General features: G+C 34.0%; 1 pseudogene; it reads right to left on the bottom strand.

Moving 5' to 3' along the window:
• Positions 1 to 12,357: 12,357 nt before the first annotated feature.
• Positions 12,358 to 14,271, bottom strand: LOC117981768 (cytochrome c oxidase subunit NDUFA4-like; annotated as a pseudogene).
• Between the last annotated feature and the right edge of the window lie 1,901 nt (positions 14,272 to 16,172).

Genomic DNA, 16,172 nt, shown 5'->3' with positions numbered 1-16,172 from the left:
CTACGATGCAAGAACAGCAGAGTTGGATAGTTGTGACAGAGACCTTATGACCCACAAAACCTAAAATATTTACTGCCTGATTTGCCAACACCTGCTCTAAAAGGTCTGTTCAGTGGTCACAAGATAAAGCATTAAAGCCAGTAAATGCTCATATGATTTCTTCTTGTGTAAGTAAAATTGATACTAGATATTAACTTCCTTTAGAACCTTACAAACACCCACCTGAGCACCCATTCATCATCTACTCTTTCAGCCAGCATTTACTGAAGAGTGGTTCTGACATAGTGCCATCACTATAGATGACAATGAAGTAAGAATGAGGTGTGGATCCTTCACTCAAGGAATTTGTCATTAGGAATGCTGGAAAACCTATATCTGAGGCTGGGAAGTATGAGAGCTGGATATAGCACAGAAAGGGAGCTTGGGAAGGTAGTTTCATTTCCTGGGAGAAAAACTGGGAGTCTGATATTCCGAAATTGGAGGATTGTAACCAACACGAGTCGAATTCAGTTCACTGTCATTGGCTCAGTGCTGGGGTCTAATCTATTTACTGGCTATGACAAATTAACTCCTCTGTGCCTCAATGTTCTCATCTATATATTGGGGACAGTGATATTTCCCTCATAGGTTTGTTGAGAGGTTTACATGAGATAATGTATATAAAGTGCTTAGCATTCTACCTGTCAAAATATCTAGCTTTCTATAAATGGTTGGTAGTTATTCACTTGTTTAACAAAAATTCATTGAGTACCTATTATGATGTTCCAGGCAATGTCTGTGCTGTCCAATCTCATGGTCACTAGTCACATGTAACTACTTACATTTTAATTAATTAAAATTAAATAAAATGTAATAATCAGTCCCTCAGAAGCACTAGCCACATTTGAAATGCTCAGTACCTACATGTGGTTAGTGCTACTGTATTAGATAGCACAGCTATAGAACATCCCATCATCACAGAAAGTTCTATGAGATAGTGCTTTTCTAGAGAGTAAGGATTCAGCTATGAACAAAACCAAATCTCTGCCTTTAGGGAGCTTACATTTGGGTGGACAATAGATAACAAGCAAATAAATGCATACTATATCAGGTATTGATAAATATTTTAAATAGTAAGATCAAACACTTCCCTAGTACTTTCTATGGCTGATACTATCCTGAGTGCTTTTTACTAACTCTTAATCACTCCAACAACCCCATGAGACAGGTAAGCTAAGTAACTTACCCAAAGTCAAACTGCTAGAAAGGGGAAAAGCCAAAATCCAAACTGATGAAATCTGGCTTCAGAGTCCATTCTCTTAATCAACATGCTATATTTCTTCTCAAAGCAAAGCAAAAATAGAAAAAAAAAAGAATAATAATAAAATAAGAGGTTAGAGACTAGTAGTGGGTACTATTACAATTATTATAGTAAACATCTTAACCTCTATGCAAGTAGGGTATTTCATTGGTTAGGCTTTGGCCAGAAATAACACACTACAACAGGATAATGAAAAAAATCTATTCTCAAAGGTGTAGGTGAAATTAAAGAAAACCAATAAGGCATAGTGCAGTGCGTACCCTAGGGTTGATACCAAGGAACTATTACTTATCCTAGGCCTGATGAGCAAAGTAAGGAAACAGTTATTAAAACAACAAAAGAATAATTGTAAAAAGGGAGACATCCTATGGGACCTGTCACTAATAGAATGAGGCAGTGAACCTATGGTGACCCATCAGGGAAAGAGCCAGGAGAATAAATAGCATAACTCTACTTTCTTCTGCCATCTTATCTCCTGCTAGTGTCTCCCATTGGCTGAACCCAACCAGAAATCAGAGGGCAAGAGAGCCCTTGATGCAATCCATGTAGCTCAAATTCCCAGGACACAGAGCTGACTGGATGACCAGGAGGCATAAACAGAAGATATCCAGTAAAGTCTTCTTACTCTGAACATCTTCTCTTGTACTTTGTTCATATAAAAATTGAACAAACCTTTTGGGACACACAAAAAAAGTTCCAGTAACTATGGTGTCATAATAGAGTAATTGAATTTGAACATATACCTGAGACATAAAATATTAATCATTACTATTACCCTTCCTAATGGGAAGAGTGGGGATGGAGGACAAACAATATGAAACATAACTGTTAGAATCCCTACTTCTATGGTTGGTCATGAAATTTAACTTGAGAATCATAGCTTTCTTCTTCCACTACCCATTGCATATTCCCCTTTCTGCCAGCACTTCACTGTATGAGGCTCTTTACAGAGTGACCCAAACTTTTTAATGTAATTTAATTTTTTTAATTTATTTTTTGAGACACAGTCTCAGTCTGTCGCCAAGGCTGGAGTGCAGTGATGCAATCTCAGCTCACAGCAACCTTCACTTCCCAAGTTCCAGCAATTCTCATGCCTCAGCCTCCCGAGTAGCTGGGATTACAGGCACATACCACCATGCCCAGCTAATTTTTGTATTTTTAGTAGAGCTGGGGTTTCACCATTTTGGCCAGGCTGGTCTCAAACTCCTGACCTCAAGTGATCTGCCCGCCTCAGCCTCCCAAAGTGCTGGGATTACAGGCGTGAGCCACTGCGCTCAGCCCAAACTTTTGATCCTACAAGATTTAGGTTCTTGGTGCATCTCTTGTTACTGAGTTCCTTCAGTTTTCCACTGATCAGGACTATTGGATATGTGTGTACTCACATGGACTTGTTAATGAACTTCTAGGTTCTAGATGTAGTCCTCCTTGACTTGATTGTATAGCAGCAACTAATTTCCCATTGGTATTGTAATCAATTACTTAAGGCTATATAGTGGTGCCTTTCTTTTCTTGTCTCAGTTTCCAGCTCAATAGGCTGTGAATTCCCTGGTGGAAGTACTTCTTCTTTGGATATTAGAGTTTCCAAATCTGCTAAGTTTGTGGGGCTTGGAAGAAAAAAATATCTCTGTAGTAAGTTTTTTGCTGTAATAGTGAGAAGAATATATCTTTGCTTCCTGGACGTCTGAATTCTGGCTATCGGCAAATTATGCCACACGTTGGCTATTGGTTTAAGGAAGATGCTGCATTCTTGAGGATAGCACCTCAACTTCTCATGGTGCTGTCTCACAGCTGGTGTCATAACTGAGACTTCAGAAGACCATTACACCATTTAATAATACCAACTTCTTCTGTTTGATGGGATCCGTGGTAAGACCACTGAATTCCAAAGATATTAGTTAATTGTCATACTTCCTTTGCTGTAAAATGGGTCCCCTGGGCAAAAGTAATATGTGGTAGAGCAAGGCAATGGTACGCTTATTCTGTAAGTTCATGAATAGTGGTATTAGCAGAAGTGCTGTGGCCTAGGAAAGAAAATTGGTACCCAGAAATCTCTACAGAGGACAAATGGTTATTCCCCCCCAATAATAGATGTGCAGTATAACCAACCTGGCACCAGCTAGCTGGTTGGTTCTTCTGGGAAATAAAGCCATATCACAGAACCAGCATTTGATCATTGCTGTTGACAGTTTGAGCACTTAACATGAACGGTAGCAAAATCAGCATATTATTGAAATTGATCAGTACAATTATTGAAATCATTCAGAATCTGTCCCGACTGACATGGCCATTTTGTACATAGGCCCATTAAACAAGCACTACTTGACTAAAGAAGCTGATTCACATCTACCAGACAGGTCATATTGACTACCTGATTCAGATCAAAATATTTTCAATTTTTCCTTGTAATTTATTCTTTATGCATGTTATTCAGACATGTATTTTTAAATTTTCAAATATTTGGGGCTTCTCTAGGTATTTTTATTGATTTCTAATTTTATTCTTTTAATATATATAAAATACATTAACTATATGTATAAACTCAAAGAATATATATTAAATATTAAAGGATATATAAATATTTTTAAAGAATGAAATCTTAAAGGATATATATATATATATATATATATATATTCTTTTAAAATCTGTTGGGACAATTTTTCAGTGGCCCAGAATATAGCCTGTCTTGGGGAATATTTCATATGCACTTAAAAATATGATGCATTCTGCAATTGTTGGGGGTAGTGTTCTTTAATCATGAGCTAAGATCTGTGTAGGAAATAGTGTCATTTACATCTTCTTCTGTACTGATTTTTTTCAGTTCTATCAATTATAGGAAAAGTCTGTTAAACACATAATTGTGAATTTGTCTATTTCTCTTTTTAGTTGTATAAGTTTTTGTTTCATATGTTTTTTGCTTTGGCACATATACGTTTATGATTGTGATATCTTTTATCATTATGAAATAACTGTTTCTGGCAGTAATTTTTTTTTTTTTGAGATGGAGTCTCGCTCTGTTGCCCAGGCTGGAGTGCAGTGGCATGATCTCGGCTCACTGCAACCTCTGCCTCCCGGGTTCAAGCGATTCTCCTGCCTCAGCCTCCTGAGTAGCTGGGACTAAGGCGCATACCACCATGCTCAGCTAATTTTTTGTATTTTTAGTAGAGACCAGGTTTCACTGTGTTAGCCAGGATGGTCTTGATATCCTGACCTCGTGATCCGCCCGCCCGTCTGGCAGTAATTTTTGTCTTAAAGTCTCTGATATTAACATAGCATCTCTAGCATTCTCATGCTTCTTTTTCTTTGCACATCTAATAAATTTGGTTAAGACTGGACATTGTAATGTATTGCAGCAACTCTGAATTCTGTTACATTTTCCTGAAGATTGTTGGGTTTTTTTTCTAGTAGGCAGTTTGACTTGCCTGGTCTCAAATTTCAATTTTCAAACCATATGTCTCCTGTAGCTGCTACTATCTCTGTTGGTTTTTCTTTCTTCCCTCAGCTTCTGATTTTTTAGACTGTCCCCCTAAGTATCTTTCCTGTGACTGAGTAGATTAGTCATTAGTCAAGCATTTGGGGAGAAATTATGCTCAGATTCTGGGCTTATTCTCTCTGTCTTTTTGCTTCAGGAGTTTTCTCCCTAAACTCCCCCTTAAACTGCTCTTCCAGTTTTAAGCTGACCTCTGATACCTCAAGCAAGACTTCTGCTTTCTGCTGCCTGAGCTGTCCACATTTAGTTTTAAAAAATAGTCAACTTAAGGCTGGGCACGGTGGCTCACACCTGTAATCCCAGCACTTTGGGAGGCCGAGGCGGGTGGATCACGAAGTCAAGAGATTGAGACCATCCTGGCCAACATGGTGAAACCCCGTCTCTACTAAAAATACAAAAAATTAGCCGGGTGTGGTGGCAGGTGCCCGTAGTCCCAGCTACTCGGGAGGCTGAGGCAGGAGAATCACTTGAACCTGGGAGGCGGAGGTTGCAGTGAGCCAAGATTGTGCCACCGCACTCCAGCCTGGTGACAGAGCGAGACTCCATCTCAAAAAATAAAAATAAAAAAATAGTAAACTTATAAATCTCACTAAGTGCAGTCTTATCTTTCAAAGGTAGACTCTCTTCTGATTTTTCTCTGCCTTTTTTTGGTTGGCCTCCCTTGGATGTTATCCACAGGTGGGTAGTTTAGCAGTCAGCCATGGATTTGGGCAGAGTTTATACTCAGATTGATCATTACACATTCTATGCATGCAACAAAATATCATGTGTACCCCATGAATATGTAAAATATTTTTTTTCAGTTTAACTAATAGATACTAAATGATTTCTTAGGTTAGGTTTTGTGAAATTACCAGCAGAAGCCATTGATTGTGAAATTTTAATTAAACTATGATCTTGCCAAGTGAAAAAGGTAGCATTAAGGGGACATAAGTTTCATTATGATATGGAATCTTATTTAATGTCTTGATCAAAGCCGTTTACAGCATGAAAACATTAGCTTTTCTTTTTGATTTGTACTTTGAATGTCTCTGGTCATGACATTAGCAGTTTGGTGAACTTTTGTACAGTCCATATCTTAGGCATGAGGCTTGTTTCTTAAAATCCATTTAGTTTTAGTTTATAGAGCTTTAGGAATAAGGCAGTTTTTGTTGGAGAGTTGTAGCCAAATATTGGGGGAGATTAGGAGAATGTAGGATCTAGTTCAGTCTATAGGTATATAACAAGATCTTGAAAACAATGTACAGGGATATAATCTAGTAACAGGTGTATCATAGGGTTTTTTTAAAGAAATATAATTTTATTTTTTAAAATATTGATCGTATAAGAATTTTAGATTTAAAAACTGTTTGAGGCTTGGAAGCCAAACAAAGGCCAACTTTAGATTTTATTTATAGTCTTAAGTTCTTGAGCCTGACAGGAAGTGACAATTTTTATTTACTCATTTTAAGGCTGAGAATTCTTGAAGATAGGCATTTTATGTACATTTAAAAATATGACATTTTAGTTAAAGCCTTGTTAATATAACCAAAGTTTTAAAGCATATTTTGTTTATAAAGAAAGAGCAGATTTTAATTGAAATTATGTAAATAAAAATAAAAATATTTATGAATGGTTTTTACATTTTTGGAGAATCAACTAGGGAGAAAAAGTAAATGCTTTCATCTTTGTTTACAAAAGTATACTTTCCCAAGTTCTCATAAACTACAGATAGGTTATGAGAGAAAATTTTCTTAAATCTGGAGATAAAAACATTTAAGTAAAGAGCCAACAATGCTTTAAATAAAAGTCATAAGAACATTATTCGTATCAATTATTCAATTTCATGTAATTAAATTTTTGTTTTGTTTAATCCTGATTAGTAGTTTTGTAAGTCCATTAGTTTTTTATTAGAGTTATGGAAATTTTTATTTAGTTCATTGATTTAAAACTTATCAGAAATCTGTGTGAGTACTTATTAGAGTTCATTGCTTTTCCATGAAAAGCAATTTTAGACTATAGCTGATTGCAAAAACTTTTAAAGGACTCAAAGCAATAACTGTGGATAACAAGGACTCAGAATAGCCATGGTCAAAATCTGATGAAAGTTTTCAGTTGACAAGGAAACTAGTTATTTTTACTGTATGTAGCATTTTAAGATAACCAGAATCAGGACTGACAGCGTTACACCAGGACCATTAGACTTTTATAAATTTTATATATTTTTTCAATTAGTTACCTGAATAGCATATTTATATAAATATAACTTTAGAAAAGATTAATATAACAATCGAATTATCACTGATAACATTAGATTTTTATGAATTTATATAATTTTTGGAACATTTATATCAATACCATATCCCTAAATGTAACTGAAAGAAGATTTACTATCATTTATTATTTGACAATGTCTTTTCTGCAATTTGTCAAATGCCTAATTATTTACTATTTCTATAAGATTTTATATATATTATATATTTTATATATATTATATATTTTATATATAATATAATATATTATATATATTATATATTTTATATATAATATATATTATATATATTATATATATTTTATATAAAATATATATAATATATATTATATATATTATATATATTTTATATAAAATAAATAATATATATACTATATACTATATACTATATTATATATTATATATTTCATAATATATTATATATTTATATATATATTATATATATTATATATAAATTATATATATATTATATATATAAATATATAATATATATAATATAAATATATAATATATATTATATATATTATATATATAATATATATTAATATTATATATATTTATATTTTATATATAATATATATAGGCTTTCTGTGGCTCAACTGGAAAATTTTAAAGTTAATTTTAGTCAGAAAGACCTAATTTAGGATTTTGAACCTAGGGAAACCTACCAAAGATGTCAAAGTTTTAAAACACTTGTTTAAAACAGAATTACAGGTCATGGCTAAATAACATTTATTTATTTAACCAGAGTGATAACCAAAAGACTTAAAAAAATAGAGTTTTAAAGGGGTTAAAAGGGTTATTTTTTTTACATCCATGTAGCTTTCTTTATTACTTTTAAAGTAATCCAAAACCTAGTAAATTCAATGCAGCAATTATCTTAATAAAACATAAAATCTTTGAGTTTTTTTTTTAAGGCCAGTTACAAAAAGGTAAAAAAACCAAACCAAAACAAAACAAAAACATCCTCCCATACTGTGATTACATTTCCTTATGTGAAGCTCATTTAAATAACTGGAAAGTCAAATCTGAGGAAATGGGTACTTGAATTTAATCAGATGCCAGAAAAGTGTGTTCAGACTCCAGAAAAGTGAGTGAACTTTATTATAGAGGAATGTAAACAGGAAAATGCCTTGAGCAGGGAAATACATTGACTCTTACTAACAGCATGGGAAGTTTTTGTTATATGGAACAATTTAGGCATGTCAAGAAAAGCCAAGACTAAAGAATCAAGTTACACTGGAGGAAAATATTGTTTTTTTAGAACTTTATGACAACATCTCAGCATTATGCCAGAAAAGCAGGGTTAAAACCAGACAAAGAAAAGTTACAGGAGTTGACAAAGGTTGAGAGAGAGAGTTATCACCTCAACTAAGAAAAAAGATAAATCTTTTTTTAAGGGGAGAAAGAACAGAAGGCAATGATGTGTGATCTGCAAATCATGTGCAGCGAAGTCCAGCAAAAGTTGAACTTTTGAGATGTAAATCTGAGCAGTTTAAAAATATATATTTTAGAATTAAAAATCAAAACTTGTAATTTTAGTAAGAGCAAATTAATATTTTAAGAAAATGTTATTGTTTCAATGTAGAAGACCATAATTTTTAGTTTTGTATTAGTGTATTTTTAATATCAAAGCTTAATCTTTAGAAAGACTTTTAAATAATTTCTAAAAAGTTATAATATCACTTGATCACCCACAAAAATTTTTAAATACATTTTTAATGAACTTCATTAGAACTTGTATGCACCATTGATTACATGTTTAGACATTTTGGTTTGTCTTACATGTTCTTTAAAAAAACCAAAAACAGTTATTTTAGTTTAGGACACAAATTTACCATACAAAATTTTTTTAATACAAAGTTATTGCTTTAGCTGTTATTTTTACCAAAAATACATTTTTATAGCATGTTTTACATTCTTTGAATTTATTGGTTTGTTTTTATTGTTTTTTAATCTATATTTTGAAACAAATTTAACATGACCTTCAAATTAGACAAAATTATTTTTTCAATAAAGAATGTTTTTTCATAATTTTTTAATATTAAAAACTTTTTGTACACTTTATGTACAGAATTACATATTAATTAGAATTTTTAACTGTTAGTAACCTTAAATTTGAGTGAAAACTTAGGAAGCAAATCTGGAATCATCTATCTCATTTATAGATGAGAACTATTTTATAATTTTTAGAAACATTTTTCTATAACAATTTTTAAATTTTATTTGGAAATAACTCAGACATTTAATGAATATCAATTATTTAATTTAACAGAACTTTAAGATTTTAAGTTCTATGAAAAGTTTATTTATAAGCATTTATTTCATTTATATTTACTTAATTTAATTTTAACAGTTTACCTAGATTATTTATAAGAACTGAGATATTAGACAAAGATAGTCACTACTTTAAGTTACTTTTTTTGTTAACAATTTTTATGACGTGTAAACATTAGGTTTTCACCTAAGTGAGAACCTTAAAGTTAAATACATGAGTATTATCCCAATAACTTGGAAGAGTTAGCTGTTGTTTTAAACCAACAATATTAATTTAGTTTTATTTATCAAAATATAACACAAAGGTCATTTTGTTTTAGTCTGGGTTAATAGTTTCATAACTCTCATGCCAAACTCTGACACCTTAATATATATGAACATATATGTGTGTGTGTGTATCTATCTATATAAGAAAAAATATAAAGTTGTCTGACCAGTAAACCCAGGCGAAAATGTATGTTGACAATTTTGAAGACATTTTTATTTTTATTTTATCAATAATTTAAAAACCAGCTTATTTATTAAAGATTTACTTAAGTCATGAACTAAGAAGCATTTGGGTTAATAACTATATATTCTATATTTTCTATGAGTGCCCTTTTATCTAAATAAAAATGTTTAAGGGAATTTGGGTCAACTAAGCCAGATTTTGCCATGTAGACACAACATACAACACAATACATGTACATATGTATAAATTTATTTAAACACATACGTACACAAACAAAGAGCTTATAGTTTTTATTTTAGAATTTTAGTTAGGGGATAGTAATGTAAACTCATCAGTTTGTAAAAGATAGTTGGATCCAAATTATATTTTTGACAAAATTGGAACCTGTTTATATGGCTAAACCTTATTTGCCCCAGTAGGTAAGACTGTGGACCAAAATTTTGAGTAAAGCATTTTTCAGGGGAGTTTGATTTTTAAAAACCTCTTTTATTCCTTTTTGCCCAGTTTTAGATGAGTTTAGATTTAAACTTTTAATGTTTGCATTGTGGTGAGGACTAGCTGAATTGTATGAGAAAAACATCTCCCAACTTGCTTTGAATTAGTAACAATTTTACAATTACTAAAGCAAATTAGTAAAACAAGTCTTTTGTTTGCCAGTCTGATTTGTTTGATTAGCACATGAGGGCAGGGAAGCATTTTAACAGGTTTTTTTTAGATTATTAATTTTTGAATTAAATGTTTTATTATTGTACACAATTGCTAATCAGGCAAACCTAAATTTATATTTTTGGAAGGTGTCCATGTTGTTAGTCACTGTGGAGCTGTTGTAATTTGTAAAGCCGTTAATATGGTAGCCCTTTAAGAATTTTTTTTTTTTTTTTAAATCTTGGCTGGAATGCCAGAGCAGTGAGATAGCAGTGAGTTTTATTTCACCACTAGCAGAAAAGCCAACATATTTAAAGTAGGAAGAAAAAAATAGAGAGATATAGAACTTAAAAGACTACATGTTAACTGTATAGTTGCAGGTTTTTAAAATAATGGCCATTTATGGCTGGAGGCCCAGGAAACCTGGCATGCCTTAATATTTGAGAATTCCATTGTGTTTCTTATTAATCCCTTAAGAGCAACAAAACTATAAATCCTATAAATCCAGGGAATATCAGGGGTTTAAATTGGTGTTTTAGATGGTGGTGACTGCTCTAGTGGCTTTTAATTAGCTATCTTGTGTCTACTGTTTAGAATGTTTATTTTTTTCTTCCCAGAAGATTTTCAGAAATAATAAGGGAAAGGAGTCAAACGTAATCAAAAGAAACCAAGGTAAGAGTGTTCACAAAATTTTAACCCAGGTGTGCAGATCAAATGAAATACTAAACTACACATGGAACCCAGAGAAGACATGCCTCACAGACCGAATGTAAATTCTCTAGAAAGCAAGAGTATTCAATCGAAAAAGACTTGTCTTTATACCAGGACTTAACAGAAAAGACTGGAAAAAAAAGTATTTTATAGCCCAGAAGGGATGTAAGGTTTCTTATTAAAGTGGCCTTATTTAAACTAGATCCCAAATAAAGTAAAAAAGCCCCTGTCGAAAGGAGAGAGGCTCAGCTCATAAGGGCCAAAAAGGTGAGCTGTGGAAGTGGAGGGATCAAAGGGCTCAAGTGAGTACTGCACACTGGTTCCAAAAGCCATCAATTTCTTCCAATAGTGACCTTTTTCACATCCCACTTCTGATATCATATATGTCAACCTAAATAACAGAGTCTCTCAAAGAGAAAAAAAAATTGTGTATTTGGGAATAGAACATTGCAGTGGGAATATGCATGCCATAGTAAACTATGTTTGTACTCAAGGAGGTAAAGGAAGGCTAAGGTTTTTAAAGAAAAAAAAAGGAGGCTTTCATAATTGTTTTGAAGTAATTATTCTTGACTACTAAGATCTGTAACAAGCGCAACACCATTTTGAGGTTGGACAGGCAGTTGCTGGACAGATGTCTGTGCAGAAATATCTTTTGCATAAGCTTGCAATGGCCTTTGTGCAAAGTTGTGATTTTTGTAGTCTTTTGTGTTATCAGGCATACAAATGTGAGAACTCTCTCTTCATGGCCTTCCGTGGCTTTATTTGTTGGAATTTTCTTGACATTAGTGACTCCATTTTTATTCTGACAACTTTCACAATATTTGTGTGTGCATGAGGGGGTGACTACTTGAGATTAACTTGCAGACGCAATGTTCCTTTATCTCTAACTACCTCCATGTCTATTTTATAAGCACAAAGACATTCTAGACATTATATACAACCCTAATTTAATTTTCAAAATTGAGAAATTAATATTAATATAATATATTATCTAATATACAGCCTTTGTTTAAATTTCATCATTTGTCTCACTAATATACTTTTTACCCGAAGAAAAAAGTTTAGTTCAAGATAAAATCCATTATTATGTTTTGCATGTATTTGTTTTGCCTCTTTAATCTCCTTTAATCTGGAACTGTTTCTTGGTCTTTTTACTAGTTTCCTACTTCAGCTATAAAAATTATCGCAACTTTAACATCTTAAAAACACACAAATTTATTATCTTAGAAGTCCGAAGTCGGTCCTGGTAATCCAAAGTCAGGTGTCAACAGAGCTGATTCCTTCCTGAGGCTCTGAGGAGAGAATCCATTTTCTTGTCTTTTTTAGTTTTTAGGGCTCTCACACATTTCTTGGATCATTGAGGCTCTTCCTCGCATTACTGTAACCTTTTACATACATCACCACATTTGTGACTACTAACTCTGACTCTCCTGCCTCCTTCTTACAAGGACACTTGTGACTATAATGGGCCTACCCGGATAATCCAGATAATCGCTGCATGTCAATGTTCTTAATTTAATCACATTTGCAAGACTTGTTTTTTTTTTTTTTTTTTTACTATGTATGGTAACATAGTCACAGGTTTCAGGGATTAGGAAATAGATATCTTTGGGGGGCATTAGTCAGCCCACCAGAGTGCTCATGATACAGTATGTTTTTGAAAGTCATTGTGAGTCCTTTTGAAAAGAAGGTAGATGGAAATGAAGACAGAAAAGCAGGGAGAAGATAATGAGTGGGAAATTAAAAGAAGCTCAGGAAAGGGACGAGACAGGAAGATACACCTATTAGTTTGCATTTCTGGTTTGGCAAACTGATGAAGATCTAGATCCCCTTCTTGATAGAAGTAAGGAAAAAGGCAATATGCCCTTTCCTGGACCTATTTTTTAAGTGCTTAAAGTTTGGGAAAAAGTTGATGTCTGATGTCTGTGGTGGGGGACTGTCATGAGAAAAAGTGATTTCTGATTCCTTAAATTCTATCCCAGTGTATAGACTATAAATTTCAAAAAATATACACAGCTATACACCTGTGGAATTATTTTTCTGCAAGTGGATACATTTCACGACTTCACAACTCATTGTAAAAAAGTAGTTGATTTGCTTTATGTGAAATAGAAGTTGGAGCTTAAAAAGAAAGTCAACCTTTTCTCTCTCCAGGATATCCAGCATGAAGCCACATTACAATTCCTCCCTTTTGCACATACACATCTGACTTCTCCTGGGCCTACAGAAGGCAGTTTGATTCTTCTTTGCATTTCCCAATCTGTGCTGTACTGCTACCATAGTGATGCTGTAGCCACAACAGAAAAACTTACCCTTAGAATTAGCAATGATTCAGAATATGAGCTGAGCTGGATCTGATGGCTGAACAACATGGTACCACGGAAAGTGAATTCCATTGACAAGCAGGAAGAAGAGCCGCATGAAAAGAGGAAGGTGATATTTCAGATTTCCAGACTCCAGTTTTCTGACTATCAAGTTGGATAATAACTTTTTTTTTCAAGTTTCAGTTATTTATTAATCAGTGTAATCTCCCCAGTAGATTACATCAACATGATTTCATGCATTTAGAGGAGAAATATTTCCTGGTTAAGTGGAAAATTGTGTGGATTGCTTCTGGAAGACCTTCATTCTAAAGCAGCTTTATAGTGAAACATTTCATTTAGAAATCTGCACCTTCTTTCTTCAGTTTGCTGTAGTCCACATTCACTGAGTAGAACTTGTATAGATCATTGGGACCCAGTTTGTTCCAGGGCTCTGGGTTATTCTTTCTGTCCCAACTAACATCTGGATTGAACAATGCCAGACACAAGAGATACAGTGCTGCTCTAGTACCTCCAGCTCCAGTAAATACAAAAAAGGGGGATCAAGTTCAGATGTATCTTGGCCTGACTGATGATCTGGTGGAACATGTTTGCGGCAGAGGCCTCCGATTGGAAAGGAAAGAACCAGCGTAGCCACCAGGCCCTGGGCTAAGTAGTATCTGCTGGATAATAACTTTTAAGATCACAAAAGACACCTATACAGATAAAACAAGGTTTTCCTTTCTCTATCCTCTCTCATCACCAAATGTCCAGCTTAGAGTCGCCCTCTTTCAAAAATACCAAACACATCTCAGGGTAGGTCATTTCCTGTGGTCCCCAGTGTGGGTAAAATCCTTGGCTCTACAGATACATTTCAAATGGGTTTGTTTTGGAGGCATCTTCCTCTCTAAATCCTAAATACTCTGTTGATCCTCTTAATCTGGAATTTTTGAGGGGTAGAAAAGGGAAGTGCGATCTGAAATGTTATCCCAGTTTCATGTTTGAACTTGTTAAGAAAATACCTCTGTCCTCAGTGATGTACTCTTTTGGGTTTGTATGTGGTATCCTAGAAGTTCCAAATGATGAAAACTTTAAATGGATGAGTTCTCATGGAGATAATTTCTAAATACTTATGCAGTTAAAACTAAAGCTATGCCTCTGTGATTCCAGTAATGAGACTCTTCCCCCTCACCCAGCCAAATACCTCCAATGACAGACATTGAGATTTATACTATAAAACAAAATGTCACCCCACCATCCTGATACCAAAAATCTGATCTTATAGGGGTAGAGGATTAGGAAAACCATGAGGAGCCCAAAAGAAGAATACATTGTGTGCCTTTACATTTCCTGTTAGGGCATCCTTCCATCCCCAGACAACTAGCTTTGGATGTCCCTTGCTCTGGTCTCTGTGCTATCTCCTAGAGACCTGGCCACACCTACAGCATTTTGCAGGTCAGAGGCCAGAAGAACATGAATCCTGGCTCTGTCAGATTCTTCAGAAAAGAACATCTATAAGAAAGACACCTTTTTCTTGCCACTTCTCATAATCATAATTTTGATGCACTTTGGGCCAAAAGTTCCTTTTTTTCATGGGGAATGGAAGTGAGTGAGGGAAGAATAAAGATGTGGATTGATAAAAATATTTTTCAGTGTTGAGCAGCATTTGTGCACGAAGCATGTGGCACAAGATTGCCAGATGCCAATCCAGTAGCAAATACTCCTTTTCATCCTTTGTGATAGATTCTAGAGCAGTGTGCCCGAATGAAAAACTACATTTCTCTCTCACTTCTCAGGGTTGGGGTGTGAATGAGATATAAGCTGAAGTAGTTGGGTGAGTTTTCCAGGAAAGCTTCTCCTGCTGTCTGGAATGCAGACATGAAGCTTGGAACTCTTACAGCCATCTTGGACTAAAAAGCGATCTTGCAAAAAAAAGCTTCAAGTTAAAGATGGCAAAGCAAATGAAGGAAGTCTCAGATCCTTGGTCACCATGGAGCCTCAATCCTGGTCCTCCTTCTTCCAGACTTCTTTCACTTGAGAAGGTTAACTATTTTTTTTTTCAAGTTACTGTTACTTTGTCTTATTATATGCTATTAAACAATCCAATATGGATTATGAAGAGGAATACCCAGTTATTTGAAGTTGTTTCATACTCAGTTTGTTAAAATCATAAGGTTATAATTTTCATGTTGGGTGGTAGTTTCAAGGATGTTTATTATTATAATTTTATATGATTATTGTTATGCATAGATAATAATAATTACATTCTCTACCACAGGGAGCCATTTTTTTCAGATTAGAACCCCAAATTGAAAAGCCATCAAGGTATTTTATAAAAGAAAATGAATTGAAAAGTTCTGGGGTGGGAGGTGGAGGTAAGAGAGGTGGTAACGTGGGAAAGCATGGAAAAAATCCTGGGAAGACAAGCTTATAGCATCCTGGTTCCCCTCTGGAAATCCCCCTTTTTGATTCTACCCTAAACTTCTCCCCTCCCCAAATCATTCACTGGGTACCAATTGTGGTAAGAAGAGTTTGCTATGTTTCCCCATTCTTTTGTTCTGTTCTGCTTTTAAAAAATTGGACTTTCAGGGTTGTTAAATAAAATTTATAGGAGGCCATTGTTTTGGACTGAGCTCCTGCACTAGACCCAAATGGACCAAACCAAAATGTAGTCCATGCTAAGTACCACATAATCAAACTGAAACTCAAAGGAAGGAAGACAATCCCCCAAAAGGCCAGTTTTTTTCTAA

The sequence above is a fragment of the Pan paniscus genome, chromosome 11 (genome assembly GCF_029289425.2).
Source record: "Pan paniscus chromosome 11, NHGRI_mPanPan1-v2.0_pri, whole genome shotgun sequence".
Lineage (NCBI taxonomy): Eukaryota > Metazoa > Chordata > Mammalia > Primates > Hominidae > Pan > Pan paniscus.
The sequence above is the reverse complement of the archived record's forward strand: the minus strand, read 5'-3'. Positions and strand labels throughout refer to the sequence as shown.